Consider the following 21,016-nt stretch of genomic DNA (forward strand, 5'->3'; position numbering starts at 1 on the left):
TTCCCTGGTGGCTCAGATGGTAAAGAATTTTCCTGCATTATGGAAGATCCAGGTTCAATCCCTGGGTGGGGAAGATCCCCAGAGAAGGGAATGGCAATCCACTCCAGTGTTCTTGCCTGGACAATTCCATGGACAGAGGAGCCTGGTGAGCTACAGTCCATGGGGTCACAAAGAGTCAGATATGACTGAGCAACTAACATGACAGTATTTATTACCACTGAGCAATCTCCCCAGCAGGAGAGAAGGAAAGTCACACACACCAGGGCTGTCACCCCTTCCTGTGCAAACCCATTTGGAAGAACTCACATCACAGGTGGGCAGACTAGCAGTGAAGTGTAGCAGTAGCACTGAGGGAAGTAGAAATGCCCTTAACAGAATACAAGTGAGTTATAATGTATCAAGAGTTGGCAGTCCCCATTTCAGGAATCTGATAATTAACCATCTAAGTACTGGCTACACAAGAAGTACTTAATAACATCTGCTGATTAGGCACAAAGACAGAGACCTGTGATCTTGAACCAGAGTCTATTTCTCCCTGGACAGAACCAGAGACTTGGCAACAAGCTCCTATTCTGGACCCACTCTTTGTAGATTCCAAATGGCACTTTCTATCTGCACTTGTTTGCATGATAGCTAGAAGTTTCTGTGTCTCTGACAGATTATAACCCTCTGTGAGATGCCCAGGTATTATGCTTATTTGTCAGTCCCCAGACCTGAGACGAGACCCAGACACACAAAAAGCATCTCTGCCACCTTGCTCTCGATGGCTGTATCCAACTCCAATGCAGGATACTGACATCCAAGCCAGCCATGGTCCTCCCTACGCCTCCTCCATCTCTGTGCTCACTCTCTCAGAGGCACACATCACTAACGGACTAAAGCACCCTTACTAAATAAAGTCCCAAACATTCTCCATCATCTCTCTTCTTTTCCTATCAAGAAGTGGGGGACTTTAACATGCACTGACTACACGTACCCACCCATCCTTCTGGTCCAATCTTCTGCCCTCTTTGGTTGGGAGCATAAGGTTGAAGGAATCAACTGTACATAAACGGATCCTAACACACTCACACATGAGTCTATATGCAGGCTCATGCACCTGGATGGGTCATAAGGGGTGTATTTCAAAATGCAAAATGAAGCAGGGAGAACACTTAACTGCTTATATCTTTAAAAGGAAACCTAGGCAGACATATCTGAAAGGCTTATCACCTGAATACATGGGTCTAATTCACAGATACATAGGATGTTGGCCTTTCCCAAATAATGAAAAATAGACAAAGGGAAACATTGTATAGACTCTCATCAGTGTTAGGAGAATGAACACTCTGCTCAGCATCCCCCGTGCGGTCTGATGTCGGCCAAGGATTATGCACGCAGGAGGAGCAGGCTGTAGCAGAACCATGTGCCTCTGTACCCTCAGGATGCTCGGAGAAATAACAGATCTGCCTCAAGACTCTGAAGTTCAAGATGCGGGTGATGTGTGCATATGAGACTTTAATGGCGGTAATTAAGATATTATAACTTCTAGGGGACCTCTGATGTTACTTCATCTATTTGAGGATAAATTTAGCCCTGTTGGATGATGACAGTTCAAATCAAGAGTTGTATGAATATCACCCGAGCATGAGACCTCTTTTCATCCTTTGGCCACCAATACATTATCTGTTAATATTTGTTCTATATTAATACAGACATCAAAAGACAGATAGATTCACCGCTGAGAGCTGGAAGTGGGGATGTGCATGTCAGGACTGAGTAAGACTTGAACTGTATCTGAGCCTTAGCAGGGAAATCAGTGGGGAAGGAAAATCTGGAGCATCTACAGGACACAGCAGTGCATGTATGTACGGGCTGGGGGCGGCAAGGTTTGCCATCAAACAGTGAACAGAGATACTTTCAGGGCATTTTCAGAATTCACTTGAAGATGACTGTAAACCAGTTGTCACAGACACAAACACAAAAGGAGCCACAGAGAATAAAGTTAGTGGTTATTGAAGGAGTGTTTGTGACACAGAGAAACAGAGAAGGCCAAGTTTTAAAAAGAGGAGTCAGGAAATCCTAAAAATGGAGAAAACGGGGCCCACTATTCTCTTCATTTATATATTTATCCACTGTTACACATACCCACCCAGCCAGTCATCTAATAATAACCATGAAGAAGCCAATGTCTGGGTCTGCACTGAACTTTAGGTATAAAGAGGGGAATGGTAGTACCTGCCTTCAAGGAACTTATTGTTCAACAGAGTCTCAAGAAAAACACATGAACAAAGGAAAGAAAGAAAGGTTGGGTGAAGGATACTAATACAAATGTACAGGGAACAGCGTGTGTATCACAAAGGGACAGCAGTCAGTTCCCTTCGGGAGAGTGGAGGTCACAGAGGAGATGGTTCCTGACCCAAGGCCTGAAGACAAACATGCATCCATAGAAAGTTGGATGAAAAGTGCGCTCCAGGGAGATGGGCAGCGTGGACAGAGATCGGAGATCGGGGCCATGAACCCCAGAGGTTACTAACACCTGCCTCCTTCTGCTCCTCCCACTTTGGTCTTCTGTGAAGGTTCAATCTCCCTGGTACCGGCATTTGAACCCAGAGCACCCCAAGTTCAGCAGGGAGCCACTGTCACATCACCTGGTTTTATTCTGTCCTCAGGATGCATGTTGTTCTTGGACCTGTCTCTGGTTTATTTCTTGCTTCTTTTATTTACCTGGCTGCATGCTGTCCCCTTGCCCTGGCAACCAGTGCACAGGATGAGAGAAGGGACATCTAGCATGTTCATGCCTGAATTTTCAAGTCTAGAGTAGTCTGGCCAAATGGGGGGTCTCTAGAAATACTCATCGAATGACTAAACCAACATTTATTAAAAGCCTTCAGAGTGAAGTAAGTCAGAAAGAGAAAAACAAATATCGCATATTAACACTTATATATGGAATCTAGAAAAATGGTGCAGATGAAAGTATTTGCAGGACAGGAAGAGAGACATGTGTGTAGAAGGTGGAGTTGTGGACATGGGGGTGGGCCAAGAGAGGGTGGGACAAACCAAGAGAGTGGCACTGACATACATTCACTATCACGTGTGAAGCTGCTGTATAGCACAGGGAGCTCAAGCCGGCGCTCTGTGATGACCTAGAGGGGTGGGATCGGGGGGGTGGAAGGCTCAGAAGGGACGGAATATATGTGTACATATAGCTGATTCACAATGTTGTACAGCAGAAACAAACACAACGTTATAAAGCAATTATGCCTCAACTTGTTTTTTTTAAAGCCTACTTCAAGCCCAGCACTGGGTATATGGCCCCGCCTCAGACCTTGCAGAGGAGTGAGGCAGCTAATAAGCAAACAGAATGCATGATATCTTAAATAGTAATATAGTCTATGAAGAAAATAAAACTAATGGGATAAAGGAGACAGGAATGGTGGGGTCTGAATTACATAGGGTAGTCAAGGCAAACAACCGTAGGAGAATGTATACTGTGCTGGCATTTGTCCTGAGTGAATGGCCAGGTGTTGCTTACAAGGAGCTGATACGATGACAGAAGAACCACCCCCCCTTATCCAGCGGTGATGCTGGAGACAGAGGTAACAGTTGTGATCCTGGACTAATAACTATATTATATAAGGCTCCTGAAAGGATGATTAGCATAATTTTATTTCTGATTGCATTTAACACAATCACGATCTGCTATATTAGATTTATTTTCAGGCAGCAGACTTTTTTAAATGTATTTCTTTATTATGCAAGCATTACATTAATGCATTCCCACCACAAGAGATTCAGACACCATAGACATATACACAGAGTGATAGACGCGGGGAGGGGGGCGGGGGGAAACTTTGAGGATTAGAGTCCTATGTCATGTGACCTCACTGTGGAGGGCCTGTGGAAGCTGCAAGGCTGTGCGGAGCATCTGAAGAGGCGACTGAGCTACAGGATGGAGGAGCAGCACTTCTTTAGCATCCTCTCAGAAGGGAAAGAAGTCCAGTCCAGTCCACGGTTGTTAACTGGACAGGAAAGGGATCCTGAGGAATTTATTCAAAGACATTACTGACCACACACAAAAAGAGAAAATGCTGCAGAGAGATTGTTCCAAGCGAGACCCACTCTTCCATGCACAGAAAACCGGTCTCTGGAGAGGACAAGGGCAAGAGCTCCTTAGCTTCCCAAACACTGCATTTTCCTCAGGAGAAAATGCACGGAGGCATCCACTTGAATTTCCCCACGGGGAAAGCATTTTCATCAACTTTACAGCCTTGGAAGATCAGTTTGTCTTGTCAGGAAAAAAAAAAAAAAAGATCTTGCAGAGATATGATGGAAATCTCAGAATAGCCCTGGGAGCTCAGGTGGTGGCAGGCATGAGCCGCCCTCACCGTCCGAGTGACATTCTATTCCAGCAGCAGGTCGCAGGGGACGACCAGAGAGGGGGGCTCCTCAACAGACCCAAGGAGGCTGGAACCTGGGTGCTCTGACACTGAGCTCCAGGACCCAGCACTCTCCAGATCCCTCCCTAAGGCACCTCCCTCCATCCTCCCAAGGTTGCAGGGGCTGCTTCTCCTAAGGCTCCTCACGCTTCCATGAGAGTCGCCAAGAGCTCTATAATAAGTCTGTGCAGGCTGCTAATTAGACGCTTCTTGCCACCTATCTCAGGTTAATCCCACGTGAAGCTGAGGCTAAGGCAGGGCTGTCCCTAGTCCCTCCACTGATCCACGCTGTTTCTACTGACAGACATTATTCCATCCGAAACCCTCTTCCCTCCAACTCCCTTCCTCCCTCTAACTCCGTTCTTCCCTCTCCCCCTCTGAACAAAATATGGATCAGATGCTGTGAAATCGCTATTCTTAGGAGCAACAGATGCAAATACGGCTGCCTTTTCAATTATTTGGCAACTGATCCAATGGTTCCAAGACAGGAGCTAATTAAAACCTAACTGAAATAAAATCATTCCTGATTCTGCTTCCCCCCCTCCATTGACTACATGAGCGCAGGTACCTGTGGACAGAGCCCCCTCCATCCCTACACTTTCTTCCACATTGTAAACATCCATCTGTGATTCATCCCAGAGCACCTGGCTGCCTGGCGGGGGCCCAGGCAGGGATGGGGGAGCCCCTGAGAAAATTAGAGAGGGGTGGTGTTGACAATGAAAATGGCCAGCTAAGTGGAGGATACAGGATACAAGAGAGGGAAATGACAGTAGCAGTCAGAATGGTCAACAGATGCTTAGGAGGAGAAGAGAGAGTAAAGGAGGCAGTGGTCCAGGGTCTGGTGGGAGCTGGGGCCAGGGGACAGCATCCAGTGAGCACACATGTTATGTGGGACTCTTGGGGTCTTGTTCAGATGAGTGCATGCTCCGTCACTTCAGTTGTGTCTGACTCTTTCCAATCCTATAGACTGTAGCCCTCAGGGTCCTCTGTCCATGGGATTCTCCAGACAAGAATACTGGAATGGATTGCCATTCCCTTCCCTGGAGGATCTTCCCCACCCAATGTCTCCAACATTGCAGTCAGATTCTTTACCCACTGAGCCACCTGGGAAGTCCCCTTGCTCAGATACAAGGAGTCATTTAAAGATCAGGTCCTTTCCCTTGAACATTGAGATGTCTGGCCTCTCTGGAAACACTAGAAAAATCCTGCAACCCTATCTCTTTCCCACACGGACTAGGACTGAGCTGTGTCCTCTTGTTCAGGGGAAGGTGGGAGTCCAATTTTCCCGATTCCCTCTGGGTACCTCTGCTCTTCCTCACTGCCAGAGGCCCCACAGGACCCTGGTTTTGAAATGTGCTGGTGAGTGAAAGCCCTGAAGAGCCCAAGGACACAGGAATGTATGGACCTGTGTACTTGCAACTTCCCCAAATCACATTTCCCTCACCTGTAAGAAAAGCTGGATAAAACTGTTGTCATGGGGCTGCTCATACCAAAAGCTCGCACCAGTCTTTAAATGTTCAGGAAACTAAAACATTATTCACATGTGTTTTTGTAACTGTACCTTTCTTCTAAGAAACTATGAGAGTCCTTTTTAAGCAGGACAGGAGGAAATACGAAGAGGAGGTCGGGGCTGGAAAAGGCTGATGAGGAAAAGCGTCTTGAAAGAACACAGCACAGCCGCGGGGCAGGAGGAAAGGGTGGAGACTCAGCAGGAGCCCTCAGCCGCCCCCACACACAGCGTGGTCCTCCTCCAGCCTCTCTGACCTCGGACTCTTCACCTTTAAAGGGGGAAATAAAAACCTGTCCCACAGGGCAGCTTGAAAACGGAGGGAGAAAATCTCCTATAAATTACCTGGCAAAGTAAGGGCCTCCTAAGCACCAGCCATTAAATTAGCCATTAACGAACGCTGCACACAATTATCTAAGACTTCACACTGCATTAAGGGAGGAGGGATTTTTTCTTTTTTGGCAAACCACATTAGCACATCCTTGGCCCCTTTTAAATTTAAAGCAGAAATTTGAATTCACTTACCCAGCATCTTCAGACCCCTTGGCCCTCCCCAAAGGACACCACTAACAATTCCTTTCACTAAAGAAAGTGAATCTGAAGTCGCTCTTTGCAACCCCATGTACTGTAGCCTGCCAGGCTCCTCCATCCATGGGATTCTCTAGGCAAGAATACTGGAGTGGGTTGCCATTTCCTTCCCCAGTGGGTCTTCCCGACACAGGGATCGAGCTCGAGTCTCCTGTTCTGCAGGCAGACTCTTTCCCATCTGAGCCACCAGGGGCTCTCCTTTCACTAAAGGAAATGGAAAAGAGAAGTCCAGTGGGAACCCCGAGAATAAATGTAAGTGTGAACTCAAGGATCCGACCTGCTGGGATGGCTGGACTCATCCCTATTCCTGCAGCCTGCGGGAGGAAGCTGCCACGTCCAGAGCGGTTTCATTCAAATCAAGACAAAAAGCTTTCTTCATAACTATCCATAGAAAATATTCAGAAATTCCGCCCCCCGGTGGGGAGAGGGGCTTGATATTTTAGGAAAAGACTGTCCTCAAATATACAACATACTTTCAGAGGAGGAGGTGCACTCTGCATTCACAATTTATAAAAATTATATTTTTATATATAACTGTGTCAACAAAGGAGAAGATGCAGTCGTAGACCCAGCCCAATCTATCTGCATCCTGGAGAACAAAAATGACATTTGAAATTACATCGTCAGGGAAAAGTGTAAGGAGACAGCAAGCATCTCATTAATACAGACAAAACTGAAGAGCCACAGAAATGGGGTGGAAGTCCAGGAATCAAGGTGGCTTCCACTTTTCTCTGCAGGAAGTTGGCTTCCTGCCCTCAGCCAGGGCCCTGGGATGTCCTGTAACCCTGTGTAAGATCTTTCCCTTCTTCCTTCCTCTGCTGCAAACAGTGTAGTCGTCTACACCTCCCCAAAGAAGACTGATGCCTAGTTTCCACCTCACATGAGCCAGCACTTCCCCCAAGTGAATTACTCACCATTATTAATCTTTGCAAGAGGTCTCTGGGGCTCACGCTGATGAAGTGCTATCTTTGTTCACAGGATCTCTGGGAGGCTGTCACTGCGTCACTCAGCAACACTAACCATAGCTTTCCTTCCTCCCAGAAACAGTCTCAGTAGCTCCGGGGCTAAACAAACACGGTTTGAGGACCAGAGAACTAAAGCGATTGGCCTCTGTGTCTCTCTTCACCAAGGGATTTAGGGAGACAGTAGCAGCCCTCTCAGCCTCATCACAAAAGGTGAGGAGCACTTCTAACCCAGTGTGGATCGCTCAGGAATTTCATGTCTGCCCCCAAGAATCTGTCCATCTCTAAGCTCTGCCTCCAACTCCTGGTCTTATAAATAGAAAGGGCCCCTCCCTCCAAACCCATTCAAGGGTCCTAGAGATCCACCTGGACATGTCACCACAACTTCCTGTGAAAAGCAGACAAACTTAAAACCAAACTGACTTAGATGCTCCCCCCTCCTTCAACCCTCCCAGTCAATACAGGAGGCTTAGAATCCACCTGCCAGTGCAGGAGATGTGGACTCCATCCCTGGGTTGGGAAGATCCCCTAGAGAAAGAAATGGCAACCCACTCCAGTATTCTGACCTGGAAATCCCATGGACAGAGGCGCTTGGCAATCTGTAGTCCATGGGGTCGCAGAGTCGGATGTGACAGAGTGACTAAGAACAAAGACAAACGACACGGTAGCCATGTTAGGGGATGAAATGTTAGGAGAGGTCGAGACACGGAGGGTTAGAAAAGTTATATATTCTGCTTCTGCTCATCAGCTGAAGGTGCTGGATTTCCCAGTTACTCACACGTGTGTGGTTCTTGGCTTTTAAGAATTTGTTAATCAGTTCATCTAAGACATTACATTTATTTGTAGAAATAACTTACTAGAGGTCAACACTATTCGTTTAAACTTCTAACATTTTATACCGTGATTTCAAATCAGAAGTGGGCATCAAACTCAACTGAGACTCTTTTTTCCAAAATAAGTCCTACCATCAAGATTCCGATGTCACAGAACTATTACAGGGTGTTTTAATGAAGCGAACATGTACCCCAGAAGGAGAACTCTGTTTAAGACAGAACACTGATGTTAAATACACACGTGCTTGTGTGTCCCTGGAGAACACATATGTGTTTGGCACTCAGAATAGCCCTGGCACAAAATAGCTGCTCAAATGATGTTTCTTAAAGAATGAACACTGACTTCAGAAAGATATTTAGTCCATAAAATGTGGAGCGATTATTTAGATAGTAGTGGAAGGGTCTGTTCGTATGAGAAAAAAAATTCCTATAGGGAAAGGACAGAAAATTACTGTAGATTACATTGTACCTGACCACAGATATTCGGGCTTTGCTGAATTTGCACAACAGTTTTAGAAGAACACACATGTGGAAGGATTAAAGAAGGGCTGCTCAGGTCCTAAAGATTAAACCACTGCATGGAAATCTACATGTATGGGGTGACCACGGCAGGGTTCCCCTGGGACACACCTGGCATACTGGGATGAGCACTCATTAACTGATCTATTCCACACTTATTTCTTTAGCCAGTGGCAGGAACTGTGGTAGGCAAATATGGCAGGAATCCAGTCACCAAGAGCTTAGCATCTACTGGAGGGAAAACAAGTAAGCAGACAAATTACAACGTGGTGTCATGATGATGAATGCTATTGTGCTGATATACACATAGGGCGATGGGAATAGAGACAGTGAATACAGTGATTAGAAACTGTCCCTAGAGCCTTGTGCCTGGACTGGGTTTCACATATGGGGAAATTTGAGTAAAGGAAGAAGGAGTCATTCAAAACAAATGGATCCCTACTTGTGATAACAAAAGTTCAGTGAAAGGCAACACAACCCGTATGGGGAGAGGACAGAGTTGAGTGAAAGGGAAGCAATGAGACATATTAAATAGCTTTGAACAGAGGCTGCCCTGAGAGGCAGCTAGACTTCTCTTGTGTGAATGCAGGGAAGGGGAGTGGCAGAATCACATTTAAGTTTTAGGAAGATCCCCACAAAATACACATCACATGTAAGGAAGAGGAGAGCCCAGGCCATTCTGGGAACTTCTGCAATTAATCCAGACAACAAATGCCGAGTCTAAATCAGGATCTGACATGTGACTTCTGTAAAGGGTTAGATAGGAAACAGTTCAGGATTTGCAGGACTCTGCCTCCAGCACAACGACTCAACTCTGCTGTTGTAGCTGGAAAGACTCACGGATGGTTTTTTTTTTTTCAACTGAGTAAAGCTTTGTCCTTATAAAACTTGTGTTTCAAGAACACACGAAAAGCCAGATTTGGTCTCTGGGCTGTAGTTGGCAACCCTGAGGTCTGGATCAAGGAAATGATCTGTTCTGGGTCAATGTCCTATAAACTACTGGGTTGGCCAAAAAGGTTATTTGGATTTTTCCATAAGATGGTATGGAAAAACCCAAACTTTTTGGCCAACTCAATACATTACTCACGAGTGGGTGGGCCTAGAAAGTTGATTAATCAGTACCCCCATTAAGAGATTTAAGAAACATGTGATGAAAGGAATTTTTTTTTTTTTTTTTAAAGTTCACAGTAGTTTTGGGAAGAATCTAAAAGACACATGCCTGCAGAGGCAACAAACTTATGCCCCTTTCACACTTTCGGCTCTTGACCCAGTGTTGGAGCACCAAGGCAGCAGGGGCAGCTCCTCAAAGACCACTGCTGAGAAGCCACTAGGGAGATCTTGGTAAACAGACCTGAGAAACACTGCTCAGTATGACTTCCTTTTAGTCACCAGTAAGTACCTCACACTCATGCTAAATTCATCTGTCATCTTTTGTCCTGATAAAGTTAGCACTTGAATTTCTGCAAATAGGTTAGACCTTTACCACCACTCACCATGCACTGAGGCCACCATTTACCTGTAAATGACAAAGCAAATGTCTTTTGACAACAGCTTAAGGAAATATAGTCAGGAAGGAAAACATGAAGCAAAGCATCACATTTCAAACTCACACAACCTTTACAAACGTGTGTACAGTGATGCAGGATGAGGTCATTGCCCTGACTGTTCTCCTGCCTGTAGACCTTTGAGGGATTAGCCTTCAGTGATCAAGGGCTCTCTGGCCCCTGGGGTGGGGTGTCCAGGAAGTTGGTAATCTTGATGCTCCCTTCACTCTCCAACTTCAACAGAGCCTTCTTGAAACTTCTCCGTGTATCCTATTCCATATAATTGCTCTGTATGCGATTCGTAGACACACTGAAAGCCCTCTACTTGACCCCCCTTCTCTCTTCCTCTTTGCCTTACTATTTTTTTAGACCTAGTAATCATTTGGGTTCACACTCCCTTTCCTCGCTCAGCCTTCCTTGTCAGGAAGACCTTCCCTAGACTGGCTGGGAATCAACATGGCGGACTGGATGGCACCAAGCCACTGGCTCAATATGGACACTTAACTTTGATCCCTTCTATTTCGTGCTTCAGAATGCTGAGAGCAATAGCTCCATCACTATCACTCCTTCACAGCGTCACAGAAATTAAAAGTTAATTAAAGAAAAGGGCAGAACACATTTCCATTAAGCATCATAACACTTAAGGGCAAATCCATTTATAGAATTCTCTAGAGCTACTGATGATCAGGGTTTTCTTCCTGGGATTTCAGTAAACTTCCTTGAAATAGTGCCTAAGAGGCTGGGGTTTACAGGCAAGGATTTCACTGTCTCAACGGGCTGAGATTAGACCACCCAAAACCAGTTACAAAAGACAAATCCCACACTCAGGACTGTTCTCCTAAGTCCTTCTCATTGTGGCCTGAAAACATTAACATTAAAATTCTTCCTGAAGTCTATTGGTCAACTCTACCAGCAGTAGGTAAGTTAAGTCAGAAGCGTTTGGGGAAGAAAAAAATTTCAGCTGGCTAGTATGAAGTACTATTTTTACCTCCTTCTCATAAATACCTGCTTGCTCATAGCCATTAAGAGGAAAGAGTAATTTAAAAAAAAATCTCTCAAATAATCAAGAATTAAAGCAAGACTAAGAGGTGGCTTTCTCATTCTACCACCATCACATTGGACAAAAAGTAAATGATAGAATCTTAGGATTATATCTGCCTTAGCATTGGTCGAGTCCAATAGCTTAGCATGTTCTCCTCACCTGCTAAAGGGGCGTGAGTCATTGGGCCATAGCTGATGGTTGAGAAGTTGCTATGGGCCAGGTTCTTTATGAAACACTGGGTTACAGGATGAGACCCCCAGCTGCCCTTCCCTCTGCTTTAAAAACTTCTAGTGACAGAACCTTCCCACATACTCCACTCTTACCTGGAACAGCTCACTGTGTCTCAAGTTTTTTACTTAAGCTGCTCATGTAGCATCCTCTTACTGACCCTGATTCCATCCCTGGAGATCCACGTGGTGTACATTTCTAACTGCAGTATAAGCTCCCCGAAGTGAAGTGAAAGTTGCTCAGTCATGTCCGACTCTTTGCGAACCCATGAATGGTACCATCCGTGGAATTCTCCAGGCCAGAATACTGGAATAGGTAGCCTTTCCCCTCTCCAGGGGATCTTCCCAACTCAGGGATCGAACCTCATTGCAGGTGGATTCTTTATCAACTGAGCCACAAGGGAAGTTCCCCACTAAAGATCTCATTCTCCTTCTTGACAAATTACTGGGTAGAAAAATTAGAATATATAACTGTGTCCCCAACGCTAGTAAAAAGCACAAGATGACACCCTTCTTGGCGGGTCACAGAGAATGTGGCCCATCTTGGACAGTTTGTCACTCACCAGCCTGAACAGTCTCTGGGGACTTCGGGTAAATCATAAATCAGGCTGTTGACCCACACAGCTGAAAGTGTACTAGCACCTTCTCCCGGGCAAGCACAGGGTAAAAAGTTACCTCCAGAGCCAGTAATCTTGAGCTCTTCATTATTTGTTCAATATTTTATGTCTTTATTTATTAAAACATGTCTTTGCCTAGCCAAATGTATATCTATTACATTAGAAGAAGAAGAAGAATATCTTATCGGTATATATGAAAAACTTTCTTGCAGTAAGATTCCAGAATTGTGCTAATTTGTACACTGTTATTGGAGAAGGAAATGGAAACCCACTCCAGTATTCTTGCCTGGAGAATCCTAGGGACAGTGGAGCCTGGTGGGCTGCCATCTATGGGGTCACACAGAGTCAGACATGACTGAAGTGACTTAGCAGCAGCAGCAGCAGCAGTACACTGTTATTAGGATAAAAACCAGCTAAGATGATGCAACTCACATTTCTTGGCTTGGACCTAAGAGAAGGCCTGGGCCCCACATCCTCAGATGACAATACAGTATTAGTATCACTCATTTCTAACACTTAATTTTCCTTCTTTATGCATCAGTTGTCCTCGGGAAGTATTTCTCCTAATTCTTAGATGGAGACAGGAGAGTAACATATAGAATTCAAAACTCTTTTTCAGGAATTTCTGATACCACTAAAAATGCTGTTTTGGGAGTTAGGTATTTGAGCCTGAAATTAAACTTCTGAAGTATAGTCTTTGGAGGATTCTGTTTCTCTTCTTCTCCCCTTCCTGTATTGATCTCTCTGCTTTCATTTATTGATGTTGCTTCCTTTCTTGTTTCTGGGGATTTGTCTGAGACACATCTGTACATGATTTCTTATTTCTGTTTGTTTTGTATATAATCACCGGATGCTTCAACTTCCAGCTCTCTGATCCGGGGGAAGCGTTCTAAGGTCGAGGTGTGGGCCAACGGCAGACAGAATCCACAGCCCTGAGCCCCCCACCCAGGGCAGGCTCATCAGAGAACAGGCCAGCCTGCCCTGCTGCTGTTGATCAGGCACGTGTCCTGTTGAGAAGGAAATGATATAAGCACACAGCAGAGAGTTGCCAACACCAGGAACCATGGGCATCAGTAGCAAATTGGCAGTTGTTATTGTTGTTGTCCTTTAGTCACTTACGTCAAGTCTGACTCTTTGTGACCCCATGGACTGTAGCCCACCAGGCTCCTCTGTCCATGGAATTCTCCAGGCAAGAATACTGAGGTGACTTCCCATTTCCGCCGCTAGGGGATCTTCCTGACCTAGGGATCGAATCCACGTCTCCTGCGTTGGCAAGCGAGGTCTTTACCCCTAAGCCACCTGGGAAGTTCAGCAAATTGGCAGTGGGAAACTGCAAAAAATTTTGTAAATACTCCCACATGAGACAGTGAATTCCAAGAGAAAGCACTGACTCAGGTATTCTGAGGAGCTCGCAGTCACCCCGTAACAACCTGCAGGGCTATTTGACAGGTGTGTGGCCACCTTTAAAGAACAGCCTTGCGGGAAACATGGCTCATACAGTGCTGCAAAGGTGATGGACGTGTTTTCACTGTTTCATCTTAGGCATTCACACACCTTTCCACTCACCTTGGAAAGCAGCAAAGTCATCCATTAAGACTTCCCAGGTAAGCTCATCTCCTGAGAGTGTCTGCTTCATGACTGTGTGGAACAGGCGGTGTCGCCCTGCAGTGCTGAGGGCACTGTGGGCTTGAGCTCTGACAGCAGCGTCCTGAGGAGAGGATGTGAGAGCCGCAAGCATTTCCCCAGCTGTCCTGTGATTTTTGCGAAGACCAGAGGAGGTGGGACATCGTGACAGGGCCAGATTGGAATGAGATAAAGAGTTGTGAGTTTGACCCCTGGGTCAGGAAGATCCCTGGAGAAGGAAATGATAATCCACTCCAGTAAGCTTGCCTGGAGAATCCCACGAACAGAGGAGCCTGGTGGGTTACAGCCCATAGGTCACAAAGAGTCAGACACAAATGAGTGAACGAGTACACTGTTTTTTGAGTATATATACTAATGACTCTGACATGAAGCCTTCCTCAATTTAAGGTAATGAGAGATAGTAAATAAAATACTGGAATGAACTTAGAAAATCCAAATTACTGTTCTCACTTGGCCTCTTTATCAGCTACGTGATCATCAATTCTCTTATCTTCTCTATCCCCTACTTCCTATAAAATGATAATGTCACTTCCCTTCTTACAGAGTAATTGTGAAAACCAAACTAGCTCATGCCAGTAATAAACTTGATAACGTACTCTACACGGTAAGGGCGTGACTGCAGTTGGTAAGCTGGGGAAGGTAAAGATGAGCCCCGGGTCCCTCATGTGGTCCTCACACGCAATCACGACCTTGGCAATGATGCTGCTCCCTGGGACCACAACCAGTGGTGACCAAAATGAAAGGATCCAAACTTCCTGGACAACAGCAAAGTCCAAGAAGTTCTGATCCTATTTGTCTGGTCGCCATCCTCCCTTTTAGTGAAATTATTCTTCAAAGAGGCACCCTCATTAATAAAGTCTAAAGTCCTTATAGGAAAGCTCCCCTCATGGTTAGGGTCTGCTTCTCATGGAATAAAAATAAGCCCTTCTTCCCCCTAGTGGTTATGGATGACTATTTCTACCTCATCCCAGTGCACCAATCAGGTGCCACTTAACATATTCCCTAGCCATCTTGAGAAATTAGATCAATCCCCATTTGCCCATTAAAAGGCTCATAAACAGTTGCAGCATGGAATTAGTGCTGCTAGATTTCTCCAACTTGGAACACGTTAAAATGCACAGTTGGGTAAGAAGAATCAATTAGGGGCAGACAGGGTGTTGGAAGTTAAACACTTTGTCTATCTTACAATTCTGCACTGTGGAACGGGTGTGCGCGTGTGTGTTTACATTTTTCAGATTTAAAATCACTCATGTGTATAGTTTGTATAATTCAATCCATGATTGGAGCAGAAACTACCCACACAGCGAGAGGTTATTGCTTGAAGAGTCAGAGAAGGCTTGTATTTGTAACTTTGTCATTTGTGATTAAGCGTTTTATAACTCTCTCATATTCTAAACCTGGGGCAATTGTGCTTTAATTTATAGGAGAGATGAGTAATTACTCAGCAAACTGGTTTGCATCCAAATATTCACAATCCAGGTGAAAACACAGACCTGGCTAGTTGTCTCTGCTCCCAAATTCACCAGACAACTGGCAATTCTTCAGAACTTTCCCCCCTGTCTTTACTATCCTTTCTGCTAAGTCACTTTAGTCGTGTCCAACTCTGTGCGACCCCATAGACGGCAGCCCACCAGGCTCTGCCATCCCTGGGATTCTCCAGGCAAGAATACTGGAGTGGGTTGCCATTTCCTTCTCCAGTGCATGAAAGGGAAAAGTGAAAGTGAAGTCGCTCAGTCATGTCCGACTCTTAGCAACCCCATGGACTGTAGCCTACCAGGCTTCTCCGTCCATGGGATTTTCCAGGCAAGAGTACTGGAGTGGGGTGCCATTGCCTTCTCCGATCCTTTCTAATGATAAGCAAATAAATAAATAGCTAAAGAAGATAGAGGTTATTAACCTAGGACCTCCCTTCACTGCCAGTGAGTTGGTCACTGACAGACCAAGAGGTCTGTCAATAGAATTCAGGGAGCTCTATCAATTTCAATGGAGAGGAAATGTACATCTTTAGTTTCCTGCCCTCTATTTGCAACATAGCATATCCTTTATGTATTTATGAATATTCAGAACCTGTCACAGCAATGTCAGCAGTGCTTGTAGGTCTATCACTGAGAGATACCACGGTTATTCTCATATCATGTGATCCTTGGATTTCCAGCTGGTTCAGTAGTAAAGAACCCGTCTGACAATGCAGGAGCCATAGGAGATGTGGGTTCCATCCCTGGGGTGGGAAGATACCCTGCAGGATGAAATGCCATCTCTCCTCCAGTATTCTTGCCTGGAAAATTCCATGGAGAGAGGAGCGTACAGTCCATGGGGTCACAAAGAGTAAGACTGAGCAACTGAGCATGCACACAAGCATGTGATACTTGCGACCGATATTTTGAAATTATTTTTTCACTCCACGTTTCTTCAAACTTATGTTGGACTCACTGCTAGATTTTATTTAATGCATTAATCATGAAGCACATGCTCCATCACATTTTAAAATATTTTGATGCTGTGCTTATCCTAATGCAGTTGGTTTCCTTTGTAATCCTAACTATAGGTCAAAGGAGTCTAGAGCTTAAAATGTGATGAGAACCCCAGGTCTTGAGGGATGTGGAGCTGCCATTCCTAATGGGCTCTGCTGGAGGGTCCAGTGGGGACAGGCTCCACTCTAACAGACACCCCCACAGGGTGCCTAAGAGTCTACCAACAAGAGAGTTCACTTTGAGTGCAGCATTTCTTCTGTGCACATAATTAACAGCACAAAGGAAGTTAATTCATAGCATAAAAAGAAAAGATTACAGCCAACAATAAAGTAGTTACTATTCCAGCACTCTGCTAAGTATTTAACTTAAAATCTCTCATTTAATCTTTTTTTTTTTTTTTTTGGCCCCATGTCACACAGCATGTGGGATCTTAGCTCCCAAACCAGGGATTGAACCCACACTCCATGCACTGGAAGATGAGGTCTTGACCACTGGACCACTAGAGAAGTCCCTTAAAAAATCTCATTTAATCTTAAAAAAAAGAATGGATACTGTTATTTTCCCCACGTGATGGATGGAGAGATTGAAATTCAGAAAGGATAAGTACCTTGCCCAGGGATGCCCAGCTAGATCCTTTCTGAACTAGTCAACTAGATGCTGCTTCACACTAGGAACATGATAGGAAAGAAGGACAGAAAAAAATCATCTAGACCAGCAGTGGCCTGCAGGCCCCTGGAGGTCCCTCAGACTTTTCAGAGGTTCCCTGAGGTCATAGCTGTTCTCAGAATAATTCCATGATATTATTTCTCTTTTTCATTCTGTATATTTGCACCGTAGCTGAGAAAGCCATGATGGCTACAAGTTCTGTGCCTTGGCAAGAAGCAAAGCTGTGACACCCAAGTGTCTCACTTGCCACTGCATGCTTTAACACCATGCCTACAAAGAAAAAAAGAAACGAAAAAAAAAAAAAAAAGGAAAAAGAAAGTCTATTTCACTCAAGAGTATAGTTGATGAAGCAGTGAAAGTTTATGATTTTAATTTATCCTGATCCTCAACTGTATGTATTTTTATTCATCTATGTGGAAAATAGGAAGCAAGACATACAGTACTTCTGCACTCCAAAAAATGGAGACTGTCCAGACATAGGTATTGGCAGGCTATGGCCCAGGGTCACGTCTGGCCTGACCTTATGTGGCCCACCCAGCCTAAAATATTTACTCACAGGCCCTTACTAAATAAAAACCTGCCAGCTGGAGAAAAGCAATTGTGTGATTGCTTCAATTGTGAGCTGAACTTAGTGCATTTTTCAAGACACACTATTTTTCCTTGAATGATCTAGAGACAGACAAACGATAGTTATTAAAATTGGTATCTCACAGACATTTTCTCAAAAATGAGTAAAGTGTCACTTCAAGGAAAACAATTGGTATTATTTATTGCCAGTGATACCATTTGAGCTTTCATGGGAAAATGAGGATTTTGGAAAACTTGAATTTGTCACCTTGAGCTTGACAGCTTCCAAATATTTAAAGAGACTCCTCAGATGACATTTGTGGTGTTAAAGTGAGTGTTATTTTTTATACTGTGTAATGAAATGTGTCAATACTTTCAAGATCTGCATAACTTTTGAATCAATCTTTCTCCAATTTTATAAGATTAGGCATGATAAAATACCCAAGTGCAAGATAGATCAGTGGATGGACAATGAGATAAAATTTACGTATCACGAAATTCACCCTTTTGAAGTGTACAATCCAGTGCATGTAAATAGATATGCAGAGTTAAACAATTACAATGAGAACCTTGTTTTAGAATATTTCTATCATCACAAAATGAAATTTCTTTTCTGTTCACAGTGACTCCTATTCCTACCCCCCTCCCAGTGTTAAGCAGCCACAAATCTACTTTCTCTCTATTAGGAGGCCTTCTTTAGCTATCTCCTACAAATAGAATTATAAAGTATGTATGCTTTTGTGATCGGTTTCTTCCAATTGTTGCAATGTTTTCGAGGTTCATACTTACTGTAGCATGTGTCAGTACACCATTCCTTTTTCTGTCAAATAGTAAGTATTCTTCCAATGGATAGACCACATCTTGCTTATCCATTCACTAGTCAACAGACATTTGGGTTGTTTCTCCTTTGAGCTATTGTGAATAATGCTGCTGTGAACATCTGCACACAAGCTTTTGTCTAGACAGATGCTTTCATTTCTCCTGAGTTATTGGACAGGAGTAGACTCACTGGGTCATATGGTAACTATGTTTTAACATTTTGAGAGACAGCCAAAGTAACTACACCAAAGTAACTGCAAAGGAGACACTTGCCCCTTGGGAGAAAAGCTATGACCAACCTAGACAGCATATTAAAAACCAGAGATATTACTTTACCAACAAAGGTCCATCTAGTCAAAGCTATGGTTTTTCCAGTAGTCATGTATGGAGGTGAGAGTTGGACTATAAAGAAAGCTGAGCACCAAAGAATTCATGCCTTTGAACTGTGGTGTTGGAGAAAACTCTTGAGAGTCCCTTGGAGACTGCAAGGAGATCTGACCAGTCCATCCTAAAGGAAATCAGTCCTAAATATTCATTGAAAGGACCGATTCTGAAGCTGAAACTCCAATACTTTGGCCACCTGATGTGAAGAACTGACTCATTGGAAAAGACCCTGATGCTGGGAAAGATTGAAGGAGGGAGGAGAAGAGGACGACAGAGGATGAGATGGTTGGATGGCACCACTGACATGAGGGACATGAGTTTGAGTACGCTCTGGGAGTTGGTGATGGACAGGGAGGCCTGGTGTGCTGCAGTCCGTGGGGTCGCAGAGTCAGACACGACTGAGCGACTGAACTGAACTGAATTGCACCGTCTTACATTCCTTCCCCCCAGCAATAAGTAAGGATTCACTTTCTCTCCATGCTTCCCAGTACTTGTTATTGTCCAAGTTATTACAGCTATACCAGTGGCTATGAAATATCATCTCACAGTGATTTTTGATGTACATTTCCCTAATGATTAATGATCCCTGGGTCAGGAAGTTCCCCTGGAGGAGGAAACGGCAACCCACTCCAGTATTCTTGCCTCAGAAATCCCAAGACAGAATCCTGGACAGAAGAGCCCAGCGGGCTACAGTCCATGGGGTTGCAAAGAGTCATTGAGCGACTGAGCACACAGTGATTAATGATGTTAAGCATTCTTTATTTGCATATTCATCATTCATCTATCTTCTATGGAGAAAATCTGTTTAAATTATTTGCCTAATTAAAAAAAATATTTTGATGTACTAACAGACTCACAGGAAGTTGCAAAGATGATACAGAGAAGACCAACCGATTTTAATGAAACTGGGTAAGATTATGCAGTTGATATGGCTTCAGATCTCACATTCCAACTGCTCTTGCAGAAATTACCACTTGTTGAGTGTTGGTACAGTATCAAAGAAGAAAATCCACAAGTTTCTTAAAAGTCTATTCAAATGCTCTTTACCTCATGAGTACAATCTATGTGAAGCCAAACTATCTTTAAATACTTCAAATAAAATGATACAACAGATTGATTATAGAAGCAACCATGAGAATGCAGCTGTTTGCTAAGAGATTTTCCAAAATACAATAACACATTTCTCATTAATTTATTATGGGAAAATATACAGGTTTTCATAAACTGTGTTAAATTAACATGTAATAGACTTATTTTTAATGTTAAATGAATGCATAACCATTCATTTTTTTCCTCAACTCTCCAATATGTACATATTGACAGATATAACCCACATGAAATAATGTTCTTTGGGATCCTCAGTTATCTTAAATGTGTAAACAGGTCCTGAGTTCCGTTTGAGTTTCAGGACTCAAAGAATGAGGGCAAGTTGCTAATCTAAGCCCCGAGATGACAAGGTGGGTGGGGCCAGGTCCCTGAAGGGTAAGGGTAGTAGGCCCTCCTGAGAGGAGAAGGTGGGTTATGCGAACAGAGACAGAGCCAATGTTTTTATGTATATGTATACACATGTATACCTGGAGGAGGGCATGACAACCCACCCCAGTATTCTTGCCTGGAATACCATGGACAGAGGAGCCAGACGGGCTACAGTCCATGGGGTCGCAAGAGTCAGACATTACTGAGAGATTAAGCACAGCACAAACACATGTACACACATAATCATTCTCTGAGGGGAGCTGGAAGGAAGGGTGTGTGTGTCTCGTTTTCTGTGCATCAAACGCAGAACAGCACACATCGTGAACATTCCCATCCATAACTTACCCGCACAACACGCAGGCTCTGGGCTCGTCCCTGAAATGCCTCACCAAGGCCCTTCTCCAGCTGTTCTGATGTCCCCTCCCAGCTTGGTCAGTGTCCTCACATGCCTTTCTCTCCTTTTACCACTGCACAGCCCCCTCCCACCTGACAGCAGGTGCACACAGCCCCCTCAGTCACCCCTTCCTTCTCCTGCCTAAAGGAAGCACAGGTACCCTTGAAGATAATGGTTCATTGCTAAACACTGCTGGAAAACAGAGAAAGGAGAACAGAGACTCACAGTGAAAGGTTGTGAGCCTCCACTCAGGTCTGGAGAGGCCCCATCCAACCCAGAAGGACTTCCTGTAGAGCCTTGCTTCACGACAACAGGAAGAATATTTGCTTTGGTATGAG

General features: G+C 44.4%; 1 protein-coding gene across 10 annotated transcripts in view; it reads right to left on the reverse strand.

Moving 5' to 3' along the window:
- Window positions 1-21,016, reverse strand: part of OPCML (opioid binding protein/cell adhesion molecule like) — a 566,878-nt gene that overhangs the window by 415,242 nt on the left and 130,620 nt on the right. The gene's annotated exons all lie outside the window — the stretch shown is intronic.

Source organism: Giraffa tippelskirchi, chromosome 10 (assembly GCF_054371585.1).
Source record: "Giraffa tippelskirchi isolate mGirTip1 chromosome 10, T2T-mGirTip1v1.2.pri, whole genome shotgun sequence".
Taxonomy (NCBI): Eukaryota; Metazoa; Chordata; class Mammalia; order Artiodactyla; family Giraffidae; genus Giraffa; species Giraffa tippelskirchi.